Source organism: Octodon degus, unplaced genomic scaffold (assembly GCF_000260255.1).
Source record: "Octodon degus isolate 3935 unplaced genomic scaffold, OctDeg1.0 scaffold00030, whole genome shotgun sequence".
Lineage (NCBI taxonomy): Eukaryota > Metazoa > Chordata > Mammalia > Rodentia > Octodontidae > Octodon > Octodon degus.
Window position 1 is genome coordinate 20249816 of NW_004524606.1, and position 4579 is coordinate 20254394.

The following is a 4579-nucleotide window of genomic DNA, read 5'->3' on the forward strand; positions in this document are numbered from 1 at the left end:
ATTCGGTGCGATTCTCCTGTTTCAGCATTCCTACTTCTCGGGTTATAGGCATGTGCCACTACATCCGGTCTTGGTGGCTGGCTTGGTGTGCCAGGGGCTGGCAGGGCACGTACTTGTTATCAAACCCAGGTCTTTGCCTAAGCAGACACTTAGACCGTTGAGCTATCTCCACGGACCCATATTCGTGAATTTTTTAAAATAGCACCTAGCACACCTTAGGCTCTGTTTCCCATAAAAATAGCCAAGGCAGATTTGATTACCAGTGAACACTGATTCCCTCAAAAAGACTGGTCCAATCTTTTAGTGATATAGGAGGATTCTGAGTGGCCTATGGGATGCAAGAGAACTGCAATCAGTGGGCTCAGCTTTAGCAGGTGTAGAACTTTCCTGGAGCCATTTAAGAACCTTGGTGAATGGGCAGTTTGTGGGACTTTAGTAGGCTCTGACCTTATTTAGCCCCTAGCATGCAGGTGTGGAGCTTCAGGTGGTGCAGCTCCAAACTTTAGAACTTCCAACTGTGAGTGGCCTGTGGGATGCAGGAGACCTGTGATCTGTGGGCCCAGCTCAAGCAGGTGTGGAACTTTACTGGAGCCATTTAAGAACTTTGGCAGACTCTCATCAGCCTGCGGTGTTCTATCTGGGTGATTACTGAGAGTTTCAAAAATGCCAAAATGCAAGAGCAAAAGACAATCTCAGTCCTGTAGCCCATCCAGAACAAATTCAGGAGACAAAGACATACAAGAACTTGGAAAAAAAAAAAGAACTTGGAAATTGGTGGCTGATGAGATAGTTCAGTGGTCTAAAGTGCCTGCTTAGGCAAGCTTAGGCAGGTGCAGCGAACTGTGGTTCAATCCCCAGCACCACATGCTATGCCAGCCCCACCCTCAGGACAGGCTGAGGGGTGGGGTGGGGGAGAACTTGGAAATCACACACCTGAAATCTCCGAAATGATAGCAACTGAAGTAAAGAGACAAGTCCATCAGGCTAGAAGAAATAAGAGCAGACATAATCTCTCAGGTTGAAAAAAAAGACAACAGTTGTGAAAATTGCCCTGCACAGATAAAGAAGGCCCAAATAGAAAAACAACAGAAAAATGATGGAAACACTGAATGAACAATACAGGAAAGAATTAGAATACATGAAACAGATTCAAACAGATATCCAGGATATTAAGAACTCCATTGAAAGTTGGCCAAACTGCTTGAATGAAACTCAAGATAGACTTCCAGACTTTGATGAGTGTTGCAGCTAATGAATGTGAAATAAAAAAATCTCTTAAAACTAAAAAGGAATCAGGAAATAATTCAGCAGCTAAAAGAAAAATTATTTCAGAATAATAATAGGCGTCAATGAAGCAGTGTGAGACAGCACAAATGACATAAAAAGACTATTTGCAGAAGTACTAGCAGAAAGTTTTCCAAACAAGGAGCCAAGCAGATAGCTCAGTAGAATAAGTGCTTACCTGGAAAGCGCAATGGCCTGAGTTCAATCCCTGGTTCTGAAAAGAAAAAAAAAAAAAAATTCCAAACACGAGAAAAGAACCTGACATACAGTTAAGCAAGGCGTACAGGACTCCACACAGCCATAAGCACAACAAATCTAGACACACAATAAGATCTCAGAAATTCAAGAAAATAATAGAATATTAAAAGCTGCTAGAGGGAAGAAACATCACCTATAATGGAATGCCCATCAGAATCATGGCAGATTTTTCAATACAAACAATCAAATGAAGAAGAGCTTGCAGTGAAGTATTTCGGCTCCTGAAAGAAAATAACTTCCAACCCATTCTCATTAAAATGAATAAAAAAATTAAAAAAACTTTAAACCCAGACTGAGATTACTCTGCAAAACTATCAAATTCAATGGTGAAATGAGATCCTTCCATGACAAAGAACAATTGAAGAAATTTATGACCAAGACAACCCTACAAAGAGCACTGATGTTCTAGAAAGAGAGAAGTAATCACAGCTTCAAGAACAACAGAGAGGAACCACCACACAGAGCACGTAATTAAAAAGAGAAAAATTATGAAATGTATAACAGGAAAATAACATGACAAAGCCAAAATATATCAGTTATAACCATCAATGTTAATGACCTCAATTCACCAATGAAAAGAAACAGATTAAGAACAAAATCCAACAACATACTACATACAAGAAACACATTTAACTCAAAAGGAAATTCATAGACTATAAGTCAGGGGATGGAAAACGATCCTCCATGCTACAGGAAATCAAAAAAAGCAGGGGCAGCTATCCTAGTTGCTGACAATATATATCAACTTCAAACCAAAAATCATCCAAAGAGATTAAAAAAGGTCACAACATACTTGTTAAGGGAAAACTGGAAGAGGAAGATACGACAATATATATGCACCCAATGTAGGAGCACCCTCCTACAGAAGACAAATGTTAACAGACATGAAAAATCAAATGGGCAATAACACAATAGTAATTGCAGAATTTAACATTAAAACCATTGTCACAAAGAGATAGATAACTAGGCAAAAAATCAGCAAAAAACCCCAACAAAACAAACAAAAAAACCCAAAAAACAAAAAACAGAACTAAACCAAACTTATGAAGAATTTGACTTGCTAAATCTTTATAACAGAGTACACAGTCTTCTTAGCTGCATTTGGAACATTCTCCAAAATAGACCATACACTAGCATCAGAGAACTCTTAAGTAAATGCAAAGTAACTTATTATCCCATGCATACCATCTGATCACAGTGCAAGAAAACCGGAAATTATTGACAAACTACAGTGACACCATAAACCATGGAAATTAAATAATAACCTCTTAAACAACCAGTGGGTCACTGATGAAATTAAACAAGAAATTTAAAAATATTTGCAATCAACCAAAAGTGTAGATACAACTTACTGAAACCTGCAGGATGCCATTATAGCTGTCTTCAGAGGAAAATTTATAATGGTAAATTTATACATTAGGAAAACAGAACAAGCCCAAATAAATGATCTTGTGCTGCACCTCAAGCACCTAGAAAAAGAAGAGAAAGTCAAGCCCAAAGTCCAAAGAAGGCAGGAAATTGTAAAGATTAGAGCAAAATTAATGCATTGGAAAGGAAGAAAACAATACAAAGAATATATGAATCCAATGATTTATTCTTTGAAAGAATAAATAAAATTGATAAACCCCCAGCCAACCTAATTTAAAAACAACAACAATAAAACCTAAACTCATGCAATAAAGAATGAAGAGGGCAAAATCACTACAAGACCCTAGAGAAATTAAAAAGATCATCAGTATCTACTTCCAAAATCTTTACTCTCACATGATGGAAAACAGGAAATGAACAGTTTCCTGGATATATATGAAATGCCAAAGGTGAGTCAAGAACATATAAAATCTCTGAATAACCCAATAATGGGAAATGAAATTGAAAATTAAAAAAAAATGCTACCAACCTGATGGCTTCACAGCAGAATTCTACAAAAAATTTAGAGAAGATTTAATGCCATTGTTTCTCAAACTCTTCAATGAAATTGAAAGGGAAACAATTCTCCTAAACTTATTCCAGAGCAAGTATTACTCTGATTCCAAAACCAGACAAAGATCAAACTAAAAAAGAGAACTACAGGCTAATCTCTCTAATGAATATAGATGCAAAAATCCTCAATAAAATCATAGCAAACAGAATGCAATAAATCATCAAATTGTACATCATGATCAAGTGGGATTCATTCCAGGAATGCAGGGATGGTTTGACATATGCAAATCCATAAATGTAATACACCACAGCAATAGAACCAAGAGCAAAAACCACACGATCATCTCAATAGATGCAGAAAATGCTTTTGATAAAGTCCAACACTCATTTATTATAAAAACCCTACAGAGAATTGGTCTATATCTCAACCTGATAAAAACCATCTATGAGAAACCAACAGCACTTTAAAATTAGGAACAAGACAAGGATATTCACTGTCTCCACTGTCATTCAATATAGCTCTGGAAACATTAGCCAGACAAATTAGAGAAGAGAGAAAAATAAAAGGAATAGGATTGGAAAAAAATAAGTGAAATTATCATTGTTTGCAGATGACATGATACTCTACATAGAGGAGCCCAAAAACTCCACCAAGTGTCTTGTAGATTTAACCACCAAATTCAGCAATGTAGCAAGATACAAGGTCAACACAAAAAGATCAGTAGCATTTTTGTTCATAAAGAATGAACACATGGAGAGAGAAATTAGGGAAGCCATGCCTTGCACAATAACATCTAAATAAATGAAGTACTTAGGAATCAATCTCACAAAGGAAATAAAAGATTTATACAATGAAAATTATGGTACTCTGAGAAAAATGATTGAGGATTTGAGAAAATGGAAAAATATTCCATGCTCCTGGATAGGAAGAACCAACATTGTGAAAATGGCCATACTTCCAAAATTGCTATACAGATTCAATGCAATGCCAATTAAAATACCATAAGTATACCTCACAGAGCTAGAGAAAAAATCCCTCAAATTCATTTGGAGTCAGAAGAGACCAAGAATATCAAAAGCAATTCTGGGAAACAAAGGAAAGGCAGGAGGTATCACA